A 19,186-nucleotide genomic window follows, 5' to 3' on the forward strand; every position below is an offset into this window, starting at 1 on the left:
GTAGGGAAATATATTGGGTTATCGGGAAAGTCATAATGCATATTCCCCTAGAAAAACACAGAAAAGCATGTCATGACTTTCCCAGTGACCTAATATTTTTGTAATTATAATTGTTTCAGAATCGCTCTGTTTACTTTTTGGGATGGAGAAAAGTAGCTTCTTTGTCCTTTGAGTCACTGCATTCAGTAGTAGATCATATTGTTAGTGCAAGGCTTACAGTGTGCGTGTTCTAGGGCCCTAGCACCAAGAGTGGATACAAGGGGATGTCAGTTGCTCTGAAGTTACATTCCAGGATTCTGTCACATGCTGATGTAGTGCCAAAGCATATGGAGCTCCATATGGTGTTTCTTGTGGGGTTTATACCACCTGTAATCTAGCTTATTTTCATTCATTTAAATTTGTCCAAGAGGTAAGAAAACTAAATATGGAAATGAAAATAACATGCCTGTGTTAAAATGCTGAAGCTTGGGATGAATTACAGTAATCACCAAGAAAAAAAATTATTCATTAAATGAGTGCATTAGTGTCTCTATCCCCCCCTTTAACAGTGGGGAGCCATGTATCCATTTCTGACTTGTGGAGTGGAGAGGGAAATTAATTTTTTCTTTTATTGAGTCTTCATGAGAAGATGGAGTTAGATCATTTTAGACATTTTTAAAAGTAATAATAATAATGAATTTAAATATGTTTTCACGGTTCAGGAATAATGGTGTTGTGAATGGCATATGGCATTTTGATTGAATATAAAAAGTAATAAAACTGGTTGCACTATGACTACATGATATTACAGTTGTTTTATATCATTAGGAACCTTTGATTTCAGAAGCAGAGAAAAAAACAAAAAACATGGCTCTATTGAACCATGGTTTTTAGACTCATAAAAATGCTTCTCTAAGCTTGAGGCAGAGTTATTGGTTTCTGTGTCAGCTAGCATTGTTTTATGTTGCATTTTAAATGTTTTAGCTTCTCTTCAAAGCAGCTATTTTTAATAAACAGGGCAGAAATCATTGAAGGTGTGTTTGTGTTACTACTGTCATGTAAAAACAAGAAGGTTCTTCTTGTTTGCAGTCTAGCAAACATTTGAGACTTTAAATAAATATTTATTTATTTAATTCCATTTGTTATTATAATTAGTATTATTATTTTAATTTGACCAGAGAAAGACAGAGAGAGAGAGAGAGAGAAAGGGAAAGTGAGACAACAAGCCACCAGGTCTGGGACTTGAACTGTGATTGGCCACATGGGGATCCAGTGCCCTTAACCACCACACCACCTGGTGGCCCCCTCTTTTGTTTTGCTATAGTTCACATATGTTCGCTAGAGAGACAGAGAGAGAAAGAACGTGAGAAATCACCTCCTGGGGGAGATGGCCGTGCCACAGTTCCTTCTTCCCCATTCTCCTCTTGGGATCTTGGGAACGCACACACACGCACCTGGCATGAAGTTTTAGCTGCCGGGTCCTGGACTTGAACCACGGTCAACTGTGGGAGTCCAACTGCTGGTCTCAAACATTTGAGACTTTTAACTAAAGATCTTTTACTAATATCCAACAGGTTAGGGAAATTGAGACATAATTAACTGATATTTGAAATTACTTTGAAAGCCAGTTACTATATATTAGGCATTACCTCCGTTCAGTTGCAGCCACCCCCAAGAACTTGTGGAAAGTTGGATAGTTACTGCATGCCCCTTTTGTTGAGACTTAGTATGGCTTAGAGTTGGGGGGTAGGAAGAGGGAATCATTTCCTCAGCCCGTCCTAGCAATGATCGTATGTGTCTAATCAGCACAGGCAGCCCGTGTGGATGTATCTTTCACTGTATTGACAGCACCTGGTATCTGGTGTAAACGACCAAATGCCATTTAATAATTAAAAAATCTGGGGATGAGCAGGTGGCATGGTGGTTGAGGTGCTGGATACTCCCACATGGCTGACCATGGTTCGAGTCCCGGACCTGGTGGCTTGCTTTCTCACTTCAAATCTCTCTCTCTCTCTCTCTGTGTCTCTCTCTGGTCAAACTAAAATAAATGAATGAATAAAATTAAATAAATAATTTTAAAAAAATAAAAAATCATATTTTTTCACACCGAAGTATTTCTTCAGTCACTATGCATCTCACCATTCATGTGTATGTTTACTGCTACATTTACCCTCCTCTTTAAGCATTTTTATTTAGTAACTCTTTGAACAAAATGTGTTTGATGTATTAATCAATAAAGGAAGAGACATGTAAATCACTGAATTCATATACTTTGACCCAGCTATTAGTGGGTATGTGACACTGGGCAAGTTACAGTATGTCAGGCCTTGAATCTTTGTTGATAAAACAGGAATGGTATTATATAACCTACATTATAGCCCAGTTGTGGGACTTGCATCAGAAAACGGATATGAAGTGTTTTATAAAGTTACTTATGTGTAAAAGACATTCTTAACTAAAAACATGGCTGTGATTTATATCTGGTTATTCCCACTGCCCCAGAGAATTGGAGCCTTTTGCTCTCCCACCCTTGGCTTATGCTTATCTTCTCCTAAATAAATTCTCCATCTCCTCTTTTGTGGTATGTGTCAAGTAGTCTTGAAATAATGTTCTAAATATGTTACTTTCCTTTTCAAGACTTTTTTTTTTTTTTACTGTGCCACCTGTCTACTCTTCCAGCCCTTATTTTCTCTTCATGCTGCTGCTTCCCATTTCCTTTCCTCGGCTACTTGCTATTCCTCAAGCTCTTCATGCCTGCCACCTACGTGCCTTTGCGTGTACTGTTATTTCTGTCCAGAATCCTTTCTCCCTCCTAACCTCCTTGCATCAGTCAAATCTGATCTACCTTTCAAGGCTCACCCCAAAAATGACTTCGTCCCCCCTTTGCCAGATTCACTTTTTTTCTTTTCTAGAAGTAAAATAGATCATGGGGTCCAGGAGTGAGGAATGGCAGCCAGAAAAGAGACAGTGTGGTTTTGCATTGTTCCCAGCTGAGTAAGAGAGGATCCTAGGTTTTATTTTGCTGGTGAAGACTTTAAATTGCTGTAGGTTTTTATCTCTCAGGTAGCACATCACCAGTGCCTCTCCCCACCCACGTCTGTTCTATGCTGCTTAAATTTGTACTTCGCCTGATAAGTGGAGAAGAGGATTTTATGTAGAACTATAGCATTCTTATTTTATATAATATAGATAATAAAACTTTAAATGTATTCTTATAATATAAATTTCCTAGGAAATATGCCGTTTAAAGGAATGCAGAGGTAAGCTATCTTAAAAATGAAGAATTCAATTTTTATGTTGAAAAACTTCACAGTTTACCTGTTATGTAAATTTAGACTTCCCTGTATCAGCTTCTCTTATCTTAAGCTATTTTGATAAGAATGGCTAATCCTATGTTAGGTATAGTATCTATAGAAAAATGGTAATATTACATCCCTGGCCTATTCCTGAAAACAGTAAAGCCTTCACAGACTGTGCTCGCATAGACTGATGAAATTTTAAGTTATAGTTCTCACTGATTTAATACTGTTCTCTAAAGTCTTTCTTGTTAATATGATTTGAATAACACGAATCTTATCAATGTCAACACAAGAGCCTTATATGTATGTGTGTGTATGTGTGTGTGTGTGTGTGTCTATATATATTGTGCTAGCAATCATCACAGTATAATCTACTGTTTTATTTATATGTCATGTCCTCAACAGAACTGTGAGATCCTTATGGGTAATGAATTACTTTTTACTAATTTTGTGTAACCCTGTGCCTTGCACATTACAGGTGGTAAATGTTTGTGGAATCAAAAGATAGACTAATAATCATAAGATTCCTCATCTTCTAGCCTCCCTTAATTACAGCAGCATGTTACGGAATATATAGAAAACCTCTAGGACTGCTATGGATAGAAAAGATTTGAGTAAGCAGTGGATTAGAAGTCATTGGGAAAACTCAATCTAGCCTGCCATTTCCGCTGGGATATTGATTAATTCCTATAACACAGAATGACCTGGGCAAGTTATTTATCTAAATAATAATGAACAAGTTTATTGAGTCCCATCAGCCTAAGAGACTGCACTAGATTTGACTATCCGTTGTAAAGACTAAGTCATTTAAGTAGATTGAAAAAGTAGCAATAATCAAAATGCTTTTTCTCTTGGCTGGTCACTGAATGTGTACTGGTTAAGACGATAGAACATTAGCCTTGTGTTGATTATTTTCCCAGATAAGACATTTCATGTCTCATCTTTAGAGATAACCTATAACTTTATTGTTCTTAGCTACATTTTTTTTTGCAGTGGTAAGTTTTTGATGAATACCTATATGCATCTGTGTGTTTATTTGTATTTGTTTAATATAATTCAGAGATTAACCTTGTTCCTTTATTTGAGAGGTGTTTTGTTTGTTTGTTTTTTGCTATAGGGCCTGTGCGCTCGCCAGACAGACAGAGAGACAGAAAGCAAGAAATCACCCCCCGGGGGGATGGCCATGCCACAATCCCTTCTCCTCCATTCTCCTCTCGGGATCTTGGGCACGCACGCACACACGCCCGGCATGAGTTTTAAGCCACTGGATCTGGGACGTGAACCGTGGTTGACTACATGGGAGTCCAGCGACATAGCCATTACGCTAACTGCTGGTCCCTAACCTTGTTCCTTTAAAGACCTAGTTTCATATTCAGAAACCTTAGGGTTATTTGGAATATGCATAGAGAGAAGCAGCATGGACTTTAGAGCCAGGCTTCTATACGTAGAGGGAAATAGCATGGACTTTAGAACAAGGCTGCACGGGTTTAAATTTTGGCTTTGCTCCTCCAGCTGTGCAATATTGGACGTGTTTACTTTAGCACCTCTTTGCTGTTTTGTCATCTACAAAAGACCATAGCAATACTTACAGGGTCATTCTGAAGATTAAATGAGATAATATGCACATGATTGTTAACTGCTATTACAGATGCTCAATATAGACCGTACTCATACAGCATACAAAATGTAATTTAAAATTTTTTACCTTTTGTGTATAAGCATAGGAGGTAGTTATGCTTTTGTGAGAGAACTGGCCAGATGTATTTGATTATTTCTGATAGAAATAGGATGTGTGCATCATTAGAAAATTACATGTAATCACTCGAGGTGATTTTTCACTAACTTCATTTTTTTCCTGTTGGTCGTTGCCCATAGTAAGTTGTTACATTACAGCTTGGTACCTGTTCTTTTTAACTTGTCACCAGATATGTCCTTAATGGATTGTTGTAACTTTAATGAAATCCAGTCTTGCTGAATCACTAAACCTGCTTTCTCCTGCAAGGCTCTTTATTGGGACCTGACAGATCACCTCTCCAGAGCCTTCAAATGTCCTGGCTCTCTAATTCTTCTCCATAACGAGTTTTGTGCTGCATGATAAAATATTCATGTTAAAATAGGTTCTAAACTAATTATCTGCAGCCAGCAGTTGCCACTGCAGTCATTTGCTGTTAGCTTGGCTCAAGTTAATGGCTTGTATTTCAGTACAAATAGTCCCTTCTGGCTGTTTCCTGTCGCTGATTCTTATCCTAAATGGAATTTCCATACATATCTAGAGTTAATTCTTCTTATTTTGAAAGGAGATTTCTTGCCCTACTTTTGGCATCTCATTTTGTGAAGATTAGCTTGATTTTAGTGTCTAATTCCTTATTGTTCATCTCCACGTTGAATCCCTACATCACTGCCAAAGTTAGAACTCCCACACTATTCAGAAACAAAGAGTCAAGTACCAACTTTACATTGAATAGAATATGCCATGGCACATTTTTTAAGAAGTAAGAAACCAAGTACCACGGGAAGGATGAGAGCTATCAACAGTTTCAGTGTGTAAGAGAAGCCATGCCTCATAGGTGCAGGAGATTTACAGAGGAGTGTTATGCTAGACAGTAACCACTGGGAAGAGTTATGGGAACTGAAGAGGAGGGAGAAAAGGCTCTGATGGAGTATCATTTTCTGTGGGGGTTGGAGGAAACGGTGGATAAAGTGCTGAAGCAGTGGGTGGAATCAGGAGTGGAGGTGGTGAGGACTTCATTCTCTTAGGAGAATCCACAGTTGATGTGAAGGAGTGAAAAGAACATGGGCCAGGCCAGCATGGAGACTTTCCTGCTACCCAGGAACTAGGTTAGGGTCCCTGCCTATGGCTTCTTGAACACTTCCTGTTTCAGAGATTGAGTGAATGTGACCGAAGGAAGTCAGAGAGAGAAAGAGAGAGAATACATTGTAATGATAAGTAAAGGATAGGCCTCCTTTGGAATTTCCAAATATTTCTCACCTCTGTACCTGGAGGTCCCAGAGGTTTTCAGGAAAGAGCCGCTAACTAAAGCACTTAACTGGAATATCTGACCTACTCCTTTCACGTAGGCAATACCTACAGCTTTTATTCAACCTGACTTTTTCAGAATGCTATAGTCATCACACCACCTGGCCTCCCCATCCTCCATCCCCTCCTCAAGTACAACAAACACAGAAACCTTAAGTGACATGTCAGTTCTCTGTATGTTAAATGGTACATGCCGCCGTCATTCTGCTAAGGGCCTAGGGATTTCATGTGCCCAGGGTTAGTGATTCAGTTTTAAAATCAAAGATTTCTATTATTTGTGAACTTCAAAAAAACAGAGTGTTTTATTTCGGATAGAGTTATGAGAGTCATACTCTTAAGATGTGTTGGGATGTTGAAATACATGTGTGTGGTGAATAAAACGTGTGATTTTTATGGAGTTCTGAATAGTAAAGTGAAGCCTCCTGGTATTGACTGAACAAATCCAGCAGTCCATTGTCTGTACGTAAGACAGCGTGAACACAGGAATTAGTGTGGTAAGTGTTTCCCCTCACGTATGGTTGCTGACCTATGTCATATGTTTGTTAATTCATCTGCTTTTTAGTTCTTGATCAAAGTAGAAATATGCCTGGTAAAACACCCACAGTGAAATGCTTCCTGAAAGGAAATGTTAGCTGGCATTTTAGTTTTCTTTTTTTAGAAAAACATTTTTACTCTGGAATCTGTTATAAATGTAAATTCTAGGAAGTATGTACAGGGAAACTCTAATAACAGTATTAAAATTGTGGCTTTTGGGGGTTCAGCTGCAACTTGAAATTAAAGAAGTTACTACCTATTTTGTTTTATATTCATTATCTTGGTATAATATCTTAATAACCAATTTTGTAAATTAGATGTACAAATAACACATTAAGTTCTCAAAATACCTGAGGCACTAGGGAGAAGGGTGTATTAAACAGTGACTAATATAATGGGAAAAATGTATTTAAACTATCCCCTGCTTACACCAGAACAGTAATTTTGTAAATTGCAAACAAATACATATTCTTTAAATCTCTTTCTCATTCTGGTTTTCCTTTTTCAGTTTTAGGGAATTAATATAGATTTTCTTTTTCCCCTGATCGTTTCTCCCGGTAGGCTGTGGTTATTTACTGAAGACATGTGAGATGTAAACAGTGTTTAGTGGACTCCTGATCATCGAGGGTATCTGAGAGTTAGCACTTCAGATCACCTCCTTTTGTTCTGAGGGGGCATGCTGCTGACAACTGCCTCCAAGAGAGACCTCAGAGGCAGAGGTAGGAAACTGTGCCCTGTTATCCTCGAGGGATACCACATGCGAAACTGCCTTAGTCTTCTTTGCTATATAAAGATTAAAGGGCATAGAAGGAGAAATATGTGATTATATACAGCAGTTATGTGAATTTCCTTGTTTTGTGTCTTTGATCTTAAGAATTAAACCAATTATTCCAGACACTGGACTTTCACCTTGGTTTGCATGTGGTGTATGTTTCCATTTTTCTCTCTCTTTTTTTCCTTTCCAGATAGCCTGTTTTTATCTCTTTTGCTCTTCTGCTTATTGACATGCATATTTGTACATTTTATGTTCTTTCTCCCTTCCCGCTCACTCTTCCTCCTTTTCTTTCTCCTTCCTTTGGTCCTTCCTTCAACAGGGTCTTGCTGGGACCACCAGCATGCACCACTACCCCCAGCTCTTTCATAGGTAGGGTCTCCTATCTTACCTAGGGCAGCCTCAAGCTTAAGATCCTCCTACACCTGCCTCCCCAGTGTCGGACTGCAGGCACACAGCACTGTGACTGACCTTTTGACTGGGAAACAGACCGAGCCTCCTGTGTCCCAGCCTGCAGTGCAGAGTTTTAGCTGTGTCTGCCACCATGGCAGGCCTGGATAGCCTTTCTTAAATGTGGCAAAATGGCTTTCTTCAAATTGTTTGCTTATTTCTTAAACGTAGTTTACAGTATATATCATGCCAAAGTGAATAGTTTTATATTATTCTTTTATTAATAACTCATGGTTTTAGATTTTGTTTAGTTGAGCCTTCCCTAATCTAATATTAAAAAAATACTCATTCACTCCCCTGACTCCCCAACTACGTAGTTCCAGTTTTTCCTTATTACATTTAAGCCTTTAATTCACATAGTGTTTTTGTTTGTTTGTTTGTTTGTTTGTTTTTGTAATTTTGCCAGACAGTGTATGAGTGTTTTAGAGAGAGAGATAGAGAGGGAAAGTGAGGAAGGCACCCCCGCTTGGTGCATGGTCATATTGCACTCCCTTCTCCTTTGTTGTTCCCTCCTTTTGGGATTTTGTGTATGCACACACACACATACACGGCTCGTTTTCAAAGTCGGAGGGTCCAGGACCCAAACTTCATGGTCGGCCATGTGGGATCTGGCTGGCTTAAGCACCACACCAACAGCTGGCCCCATATGGAACTTATTTTTGCATAATATGTGAGCTGGAACTTCAACTTGACTTTTTTCTGATATAAAATCAGTGTCCCAACACTTCATATTGGCCAGTTCTTCCATTTTGGACCAGAGACAAGAAGAGTCTGTCTCTGAGTGTTGAAAGTATTGAAAATACGTGTTGATTTCCATGTGCATAATTAGAGATTCTTGATACCAAGTGAAAAGCCCCCGCTTAGTGAACTTAAGCAAAATGGGGTAATTTTTAAGGGGAGAAGGATTTCTCTCAGAACCACTGAGCAGAAATGCCACTGAGCCTTTGGAACAACTATGATGTGACTCAAATATCACTGAGTTTCCTTATTTTTCTCTTTTTCTCCATTTCTTCTCTCATTCCTACATGTTGGTTTCATTCTTCTTTATCACTATTGTCTAACCTTTCTAAAAGGTTCCTGAGTCTGTTGTTTTCTTTTCGTTTTTTGTTTGTTTGTTTGTTTAAAGATTTTTGCCATAGGACACATGTGCTTGCTGGGGGGGGGAGGGAGAGAGAGGTTGAGAGCGGAAGTGAGAAATCATCCCTCAGAGGGATGGCTACGCCACAATCACTTTTCCTCCATTCTCCTCCAGGGATTTTGGGTACGTGTGTACATGCACTCATGCCCCATGTGAGTTTCAAGACACTAGGTCTGAGACTCAAACTGCAGTCGGCCACATGAGAGTCCAGCCTCTTACCCACCATGCCACCTGCTGCCCCCAGTTCCTAAGTCTTTCAACACTCAGAGACAGACTCTTCTTGTCTCCAGTCCGAAAACCTCAGCTTTGGGTCAGCTGTCCTTCAGTGTGTCTTGGAAATGAAGTCATGTGAGCACCCAGCTGGCCTCCATCAGAACCAAATGGATAAAAGGCCAGCTTTTCCTTAGTTGCCTATTGTCTCCTAGGTACCTGGGTCTGGTTCTGGGCTCTCTAGAAATTATAATACTCATATTTATTTATGCCCATGTGAATTCAGTGCTGTGTCAATCACTTTATTTTTCTCTTGTGCTTAGAAAACTGTAAAACAAGTACTTTTTTGTGTTTTATTTCTTTTTCCTTTAAAAATTTTTATTGGCTGATATTTATTCTTCCAGATGGAATTTAGAATCAGCATGTCAAGTTCCATTATATAGCTCATGTTTTTTTTTCTTTCGGTGAGAATATATTGAATTTATGCTTTATAAGTAGAAAATTGGCTTCTTATTTTGAGATTTATTTTCTAGAATCATGATATGCCTCTCCATTTAAAAAAACAAACTTTGTTTTATGTTAAAAGAGGCTAACATGGCTATATTAGTGTAAAGTGAACACTCATTACTGATTTCTGCTTAATAAAATAAAGCATCATAGAATAATTATAATGTAGAAAACACGAGCAAGTAAAAGAAGAGAATAAAGATTGACCGTAATCGTGCCATTCAGGGACAGCTTATTTACATTTAGCATATGATAGTTCTTCCTTTTCCACAAAGGTAAGTGTTTAGGATACAACAAATTGGAATTTATATCAGGCTTGTGTTTACAACTTGGAAATGATATGAAACCTGATAAAGCTACAGTTTTATTATCACTCCTAACCAAAGAGTCTGAAGACTGGTTTAGTGACTGAATGAAATCTGAACTGCTCTGTACAGTTCACAGGATGCCTGCTGTTGTCATTACGTTCATTCTTGAAGCAGGAGGGTAAGGGATGGGACGTGTCAATTTGTCCACTGGTTGTCAGTGAAATAGAAGCGTTCTCGGTTGTCTGTGTTTATATATGGTCACATGACTACTTGTCTGTACAGGTAAGGTTCAGAAGCAAGCACCTGGCATTTTGTCCCTATTGTAGAAAGTGGCATTGGAATGGCCTTTGCATAGCCAGTAACACTATCTGCCTTTGAAGATAAGGCAAAAGTCACCCTCAAAGATCTCTTGAGTTGTTCAATCATAATTTTTAACACAGATAAGTAAGTATCTTTACACAGTAGTTCCCCCTTATGCTTGATAGATAAAACCCATTGAGTTCCTGAAACCAAAGATACTACAAAACTCTATATTCACTATGTTTTTTCCTATATTTATTGGGTCATCAGAAAAGTCATGGCATATTTTTCTGTATTTTTCTATTCAAAAATGGGTCATGCCTTTTCCAACAACCCAATACATACTTGTGATAATGTTGATATCTAATAGGCATCTAAGTATAATTAGTGTGAGTTAGCAACAACAACAATAATAAAACAAAGTAAGTGTAACAATATAGTTTAATAAAAGTTTAGTAGTTTATTTCTGGAATTTTCCATTTAGTATTTTCAGATCATAGTTGACCATGGAAACTGAAGTGCAGAAAGTGAAACTGTGGAGAAGGTGGGGCTTCTGTATCTTCTTTAACCAGTGTTTCTCTGTGCCGTTTAATTAATCATTGTTTCTCTTTCAAGACGTGATTACCTCTATTTGCTTGCTACCTGTACAGAAGGGTTCTGGAGACCCTAAGATCACTTATACTTTATTGCCTTTATTTTTATTTATTTCTCTTTCATGATACATATGTGTGTATGTGAGAGAGAGAGAGAGAAAGAGAGACAGAGAGTCAGGCACTCCCAAAAAGGTCTTCAGAGAGAGAAAAAGAGCAAGACACTTCCAACAAGGTCTTCACACCATAAACCATCTGTAATCTCAGCCAGCCCTGGATTATGAGCACACGTGTGCTGGCGTGTTCATGGAGGTCTCTTGATTCAAACCCAGAAGCTTTTCATGTGAGTCAGCCTCACTGAGTGTCGCCTTACTGCCATAGCACCAGCTGGCCCTATTTGCATCATTCTTCAGTATCATTCCTTGACTATCTCACAGTGGATTACCTTGGGCATTCCTCATTGTGTTGGAATGCGGACTCTTTTTATCTTTTTACTGTGAAGTAGTTGAACTTCTATGAAGGGTATATTTACTTTCGTGGCCAACTCTGCCCTTTACTAGGCTGCCCATGCCCAGGGACCAACACAGGAAGCCCAATTTCTCACAGGGTCGCTCCGATTCCTGGGTTCTTCACTACGAGAGTCCTCCACTGCCCTGCCATTGCCGCCTGGTGCTTCTGGCTAATGTGGTTCTCTAAGTCCCATTCATCTGGCACTTCTAGACTTGTCATTTTTATTAGGTCTCATTGCTTCAGCAGTTATGGCATCCCCCTGACAAATAGAGTCCTTTCTTACCTAGGGAAAATATTAGCTTTATTTTAGCTGTAGCTGTTTTCACAAGTGTGCGAAGAGCTGGAAAATTGCAATTAGTTTCAGATAAGCATAGCTGAAATATTCTTGTTTTGTACTAAGGCAACAAATTGAAAAAAAAGATTGAGGGCACTGAGTTATTGTAGTTTCTAACGATACAACTAATGCATTATGGGGTTCATGTATCATACTGGGGCCTCATTACTTACACAGTCTCAAATAAAAGGATCTTAATGTGTCCTTAGTAGTCCTCATGCCTCTTAATAAGAACTTTTAATTTTTAGTCTCTTAGTCATCACATTTTTATATTGTTAGCCTTCCTGCAGCCAAACTGAAACTTTCCTAATTAATTTTAATAATAGAAAGAGTCATTAGGAATGCACTGGTCTGTTGGGATAGACTGTGGTGACACATGAAGACATGGAAGGGGGATGAAATCATTTCACTCATTTCAGTGCCACTATTTTTAATTTAAAATGATTATTTCAGACCAAGGAGGACTATTTGTGGTCAGCATTCGAGAGGTCAGGTATTACATTTCAGAGTGTTATATTTCATTTGTTTGATTCGTATTCGTGGGTTGTCCCACTCTGGCACTAGTGGTCATTTTTAATGGTCATTTTTAGTGGCATATGAAATTGAAAGCAACTGAAGTGTTGGAAGGAAAGAAATGATGTTTTTTAATTATTAAAATATCTCAAATGAAAACTTTTTTTTGTTTCAAGAAGCGTGTTTAAAAAAAAATGATTCAAAATTGGCCCAAATTATCTTTCTCTCATGAACATCTGTAGAGCATTGAGTTTAATTGCCCTGCAGCTGCTGTGGCTGGGAGGTTTCTAGTTTTATTCCTCTGTCTTCTCTGTCTTTACATGTCATTTTATTTCCTCCTTCCTACTGTTGCCTGGGTCAGATGTGTTTGCTTGTGTAGAAAAATTAAGATGCTCTAGTTATTTTTAAGAATCTGAAGACAAGTACACTTATCTGTTAAAGTCTTTTCCTCCGAGCACCTGTTAACAGTTGAATTTAATCTGCACCAGCTGTAGCCTAGTTCTGCGGAGCTCAAGTGGGCGGCGTCTGATACAGTGTCTTTTCTGTGTTTTCAAGGAAATGAATTTGGTAAAACTAGGTGGCACAAGTAAGCCGGAAAAATGTAAGCAAATCTTGAGTCGGTGAATACCTTGTCAAATAATACTTTAAAACATAGTGACTCAAATATACTTGTTTACAGTTGACACAAATCACAAACTGGGTGAAGATGGACATTTGTTTCTACAAAATAGCCAGGAATTAAATACACATGAGACCACTGTCTTCTGACATCAGCCACTTTGTCTATCTGAATTTTCCTGGTGCATTACTCTTGGGGCATCGTTCTATAGACTGGAGTTACTCTCAAGGAAAGTGAAGGTGCTGCGACTGTTTTATTCCTGTTGGCATATGAGTATGATTCAAATTGAACTTTATGGAAAGATCATGTGTGTCACAGAAATGTTCGTTTTGCCTGCTCAGTTGAAGGTTAAAGTCAAACTCCTAATTTTTTGCTCCCTTTCTTTACCGATTTTAAAAAGAGAATTGTACATAATGAAGATATTTTATCACCTTATGACATACTTTTAATTTTTTTATTTTTGGAGAGGTTTTTGTTATAGAGTATGTGTACTTGCCAGAAAGACAGAGAGTGACAGAGAGACAGAAAGAAAACTCCCCCCCCAGGGGGGTCTGGCCCCAGTCTTTTCTCCATTCTCCTCTCAGGATCTTGGGCATGCACACACACGTGCCTGGTGGGAGTATTAAGCCAACTGGTCCGGGACTCGAACCATGGACAACTACATGGGAATCCAGTGGCATAGTCATTACGCCAACTGCTGGTCCCACCTTATGACATACTTTTAACTAAATCAACAACACTGTATCTTAAAATTAATCCACCCAACTTCTAAGTGATACCTTTCTAAAGGCCCAGTCAAATTGCTGAATTTCGGTGACAGACTAATAACAGATAGGCTAGGATTCTCACTATTTTCATTTAATCTTTTTTTATTTTAAAGTTATGTAATGTGTCAGGGCTTTGATGAGTAATGTGAGAGACAAAGAGGAGACAGATGGTGATTCTACTCTCAGTGACTGGAAATATGTGCTAACCTGGGGTCTTGGTACAAGTTGTTCTGACCCAGAACTTGAGATGTGTGGGCCAAGACCAGTTCCACAGTTGGAATTATAGTGTTTCTGAGGTTTCCTGATATCAAGCTTCACCCAGAGAAGTGTAGATAACCTAGCGACTTAATGTCATGAGTGAGGAATTACAATAGAAATCCCTCATTTGGTAAGTAGCACTGTTGGGATTAGGTTCAGTTTTAGTTTGAATTAGGTTCTCAATGCGGCCCTGGAAGACTTTTCCCATTTTCAGAACCACAGTAAAATGGGACGGCGTTTAGAGGGACCATAACTTAATTATTATTCAGGGAAGCAAAAGGGAGAAGCTGCTTTGCAAGGATTGGTCATGCCTATTGGGGTCACTAAATTGATTGGGAAGTTCGATGAGCTCTCCTAGCATGCTGAATTCTGGGCTTAACCTCCTCGACTTATTTTACTTCATGGAGTTGTTTATAATCACTAAAAGAGAAAAATCATGGAGAATACTTAAAATAATGCCTGAGATTTGGTGAGTATTCAGATGCTACCCAATCAGAGGAATGAGATTTTTTTTAACGACCCCAGACTTGGTTAGGAATGGTTTAGGAAGGAACTGTGTCTAAACCAGTGATTCTCAAATGTCAGGTGTATCAGGATCACCTTGAAGACTTGTAAAAACACTGATTGTTGGCATCTATCTTCAGAGTTTTTGATTCAGTAGGCCCTGGGGTACAGGTGCCAGATGAAATATGGGATGCCCAGTTAAATTTGTATTTGAGATATACGGCAACTAATTTTTAAAAGTTTGTCCCATGCACTATTTGGACCATACTTTAAAAAACAAAACAAAACCACGTTGTTTATGTTTATCTGAAATTTGAATTTAAGTGGGCATTTTGCTAAATTTGGAAAACCTAGAGTGAGTCATATTTGAATTCCCATGTCAGGTGGCATTACTGGTTTGGGATCATGAGTTGAGACTCAGTACTTGCAGCTGGGTGTAACTAAAATTATAATAAAATAACTCCTAGTTTCCTAGGAGTTTAAAATATGCTCAAGATACAAAGCAACAGTGTTAGTGTATAAATGGTGACAATTTAGTGAGGGTTACAAATATGTGGTGTAATGTTTTACAAGTAAAAACATGGGGGCAGTAGGTGCATGGTAGTTAAGGCACTGAACTCTCACATGACTGATTGACTGCAGTTTGAGTACTGGACCTGACAGCTTGAAAATCATGCCGGACACATATGTGTGCATGCCCAAAATCTCAAGAGGGGAACGGAGGAGGAGAGTCTGCAGCATGCCATCCCCCCAGGGGGTGATTTATCACTTTGCTCCCTCTCTCTCTGTTGAGCTCATGAGCACTGTGACAAAACCATAAAAAATAAAAAAAAATAACACATTTTTAAATAAATAACAAGGGCTGGCCTTGTTGCCTGGTGGTTAAGGGGGCGGCATCCCACATAGTTGACTACTTGAAACACGTTGGGTACATGTGTGTGCATGTCTCAAATACTGGAAGGATGGAGAAATCAAAGAGAAGGGATTGTGGTGTGACCACCCCCCTTTAGGGGTTGCTTTCTCCCTTTCCCTGCCTCCTTCTAGTGGCACATGTGCCTTCTGGCAAAGAAAAAATAAGAACATGAACACAATTGCAATCTATAAAATCTATTAATGCATTGCTTTAAATCAATATGTAGATTGCACCTTTTTACATAGTTTTCCAGAGAGCCAGAACCAGAGAGAGAAAGAGAGAGAGAGCGAGCGAGGCAAAGTGAGAGCACGCTTCATGGGGAATGGTCACACCACAATCCCTTTTCTTTCTTTTTTTGGGGGGAGAGGTTTTTGCTATAGGGCACGTGCGCTCGCCAGACAGAGAGAGACAGAGAGACAGAAAGCGAGAAATCACCCCCCAGGGGAGATGGTCACGCCACAATTCCTTCTTCATTCTCCTCTCTGGATCTTGGGCACGGACGCACACGTGCCCGGCGTGAGTTCTAAGCCACCAGGTCCAGGACGCAAACCGCGGTCGACTACATGGGAATCCAGTGACATAGCCATTACTCTAACTGCTGGTTCCCACAATCCCTTTTCTTTCAGTTCTTGCTCCTTTCAAGATTTGGAGCCCAGCATGTTTTTCAAGTTCTGGGTCCAGGCCTCTAACTGCACAGCCATGTGAGATCTAGTGACTTTAACCACCACACCATGGGCTGGTCCTAGATTGCACCTTTTTTGCACTATTTTATTTTGGTACTTACCATGAATTTCAGATTTATGTAGACTTTGCTTGATTTGCCATAGGGCACATGTGCTTGCTGGGGCAGGGGGAGGGGGAGAGAAAGTTAGAAAGCTGCAGGAAGGATGGCCATGCCACAGTCTTTTCTCTTACACTCTCCTCTCAGGATTTTGGGCATGCACACATGCCTGGAATGTTTTTCAAGCTGCCGGGTTTGGGACTCAAATTGTGCATTTAGCCATGTGGGATCCAGCCAACTTAACCACCCTGGCTCTTGGCTGGCCCTATGTAGCCTATTAATGGCAAGAATTATATTTTGGGTTTGGAGTGGTCGGGCCCAGGGTCAAACATTAAACTTATTTGTACTCTATCTATAATCTCTCTTTCAGTTAGAGGCCAAAAATTAGAGTCATACTAGAGTCAGAAGAGAGTATGGCTATTTCATAGGCTGTAATGTTAAATGGTTATTTAACTCATCCTGCCCTCAGTTTTCTCATCTAAATAGCAGAAATATTGATAGTGCCGACCTCAGAGTTGTGGTGAACATGACATGCAAGAAAGCATGCTTTAGCATGTAATGAGCACTTAATGTAGATTAAAATAGGGTTAGGATTAGTAAAACTCAAATCCTCAGTTTAGTGGGCAAGTTCTTAAGCCATTGTTAATAGATCCTCTGAATCAAGTAGAGGATTTTGACCAAGAAACATCACTGACTCATGGTGGGCAGGAAGATGCTTTTTCAAGCTAGTTACATGGTCTACTACCCAGAAGAGTATTCGCTCCACAGTCACAGGGCTTGTTTTTATTTTGCTGTTTATCTCATCCTCAATGCTGTAGAATAGTACTTTTTACAGAACAGGTACTCAGTAAATACTTGTGTGAAGAATGAAGGATGACTGTCATTGGTAGATGCTTTCAATGAACTATGTTTAAAAGATTTTATAGTTACATGTAGGTAAACTTGTTAAATCAGAAAATTATGTTCCTGCATTCTTATGCATATAATACTAAAGGTTTGTTATCTCAGATGTATGCAGAATCATATAGAATGTGAAGAAAAATGGAAATTTTTATGTTTTGGCATTCATTATGTGTACTGACATGAAAATAAAGTCATCTGACTTTTTTTTTCCTCTTTCGTATTAACCTTGTGATATACTATGCTATCTTAAAAGAACTTTATTATTTAAAAAATGTGTTCACATCCTTCAGCATTCATTCAGAAGTTTAAAAACATATATGGTGAACATCTTCTTGCGTCTCTAAGCCATCTAATGGTTTAGTAGGGTAGATAGCATTTTCAAAACAAACAGCACATGGAAAAGCATCAGAGTGCCACAGTAGAGGTGTTTGGGAATGCACAGAAAAGAGCAATTAATTGTCTCTGTGTGTAGGAGAGAATACTCAGAAGAAGGAAATATTTAGACCATAGTCATTTTAGTTTTTTAAAGGATTATTTTATTTAACCTTATTTATTTTTATTATTTTTAATTTGACTGGAGAGAAAGAGGGAGAGGGAAAGTGAGAAAGCAGCCCGCCAGGTTCAGGACTTGAACCATGGTCGGCCATATGGAAGTCCACTGTGCCACCTGCTGGGCCCAACCAGACTCATTTAAAAAAGTTTAGTTGCTTCATGTAAGCAGGGAATGAAGGGGTACCCCTAACAAGGTCTTACATACCATAATCCTGCCACCCAACCGACCATGTCCACTTTATTCAAACTGGCTTAGGATCTGAACCCAGAATTTTCCCAAATGGCTCCTGTATAGCACAGCAGTACCCTACTTCCTGGGCCACCATGACTGTGATGTACTCATTTTTTAAATGACAAGTGCCTTAAAACCATTCAGTTTAGGAACCAGCAGTTAGCGTAATGGCTGTGTCGCTGGACTCCCACGTAGTCGACTGCAGTTTGCGTCCCGGACCCAGTGGCTTAAAACTCATGCCGGGTGCGTGCGCATGCGTGCTTAAAATCCCGAGAGGAGAATGGAGGAGAAGGGATTGCGGCGTGACCATCCCCCCTGGGGGGTGATTTCTCGCTTTCTGTCTCTATGTCTCTCTCTGTCTGTCTGGCGAGCGCACGCGCCCTATAGCAAAAACCTCTCCAAAAAAAAAAAAAAAATTCAGTTTCATGAAATACTAATTGAAAGATCGATGTAGGATAACAGTCTGAGTTATAAGAATGTTGAGTCTGTGGTGTGATAGATTGTCTTATGATGATTCCCATTGATAAGCCTGCCAATGCTCTGCTGATACTTTTTAGCTTTGTTTGTTTATAAAAAGGACTAAGACAGCTAATTTGGGAGTGCGGGTTTCCAAGAAGTAGGAGTGGATGGTAATACTTTTGGGTCCTATGAAAAGTCATGACTTATTTTTTCATGTTTGTCTATGCAAAAATGTGTCATGACTTTTCCAACAACCCTATAGCTTTTTAACTTCATGATTTTGAAATTTTCTTTGGGAATCAAGAAAAATTACTAAGGATGTTCTAGAAGATCAATGTACTAATAAAAAAAAAAAAAACCTCAACTAAAAAAATACAATAAATTGTGAGGTGACAAAAGAAAAAAGCTTAACCATGTGGAGAAATACACAATACTTGGTACAAGAGGTGACGATAAGCAGAGGAAATTTTGTCACTCTACAGGACTTAAATGCATAAGACAAGAAAAATGTTAGATATGCCCAAAGGATATAACTGATGAAAGAATGCTTCAGTTTTGAAATTAAGATGAAATGTATAAGATGACATAACTTTGAGGAAAGTGAATGAAATTTTTTTTTTTTTGAAGAGGTTTTTGCTATAGGGCACGTGCGCTCACCAGACAGAGAGAGACAGAGAGATAGAAAGCGAGAAATCACCCTCCAGGGGGGATGGCCAC

General features: G+C 39.1%; 1 protein-coding gene across 1 annotated transcript in view; it reads left to right on the forward strand.

The window, feature by feature from the left end:
* Window positions 1–19,186, forward strand: part of EXOC4 (exocyst complex component 4) — a 923,760-nt gene that overhangs the window by 339,296 nt on the left and 565,278 nt on the right. The gene's annotated exons all lie outside the window — the stretch shown is intronic.

The sequence above is a fragment of the Tupaia chinensis genome, unplaced genomic scaffold (assembly GCF_000334495.1).
Source record: "Tupaia chinensis unplaced genomic scaffold, TupChi_1.0 Scaffold000140_1, whole genome shotgun sequence".
NCBI lineage: Eukaryota > Metazoa > Chordata > Mammalia > Scandentia > Tupaiidae > Tupaia > Tupaia belangeri.